Here is a 502-nt window from a genome sequence, read left to right as displayed (position 1 = left end):
ACACATAACACAATGGAAACATACAAAGACAACAGGTATCACAACATGACCACATAAGAACAACACATAACACAATGAAAACGCACAGGGACAACACGTATCACAACGTGAACACATAAGAACAACACGTAACACAATGGAAACATACAAAGACAACAGGCATCACAACATGACCACATAAGAACAACACATAACACAAAGGAAACATACAAAGACAACAGGTATCACACCGTGAACACATTAGAACAACACATAGCACAATGGAAACATACAAGGACAACAGGTATCACAACATGACCACATAAGGACAACACATAACACAATGGAAACTCAAAAGACACCAGGTATCACAACGTGAACACATTAGAACAACACATAACACAATGGAAACATACAAAGACAACAGGTATCACAACGTGAACACATAAGAACAACACATAACACAATGGAAACTCAAAAGACAACAGGTATCACAACGTGAACACATTAGAACAACACATAG

The sequence above is a fragment of the Mizuhopecten yessoensis genome, unplaced genomic scaffold (genome assembly GCF_002113885.1).
Source record: "Mizuhopecten yessoensis strain PY_sf001 unplaced genomic scaffold, ASM211388v2 scaffold1453, whole genome shotgun sequence".
NCBI classification, from domain to species: Eukaryota; Metazoa; Mollusca; class Bivalvia; order Pectinida; family Pectinidae; genus Mizuhopecten; species Mizuhopecten yessoensis.
The sequence above is the reverse complement of the archived record's forward strand: the minus strand, read 5'-3'. Positions refer to the sequence as shown.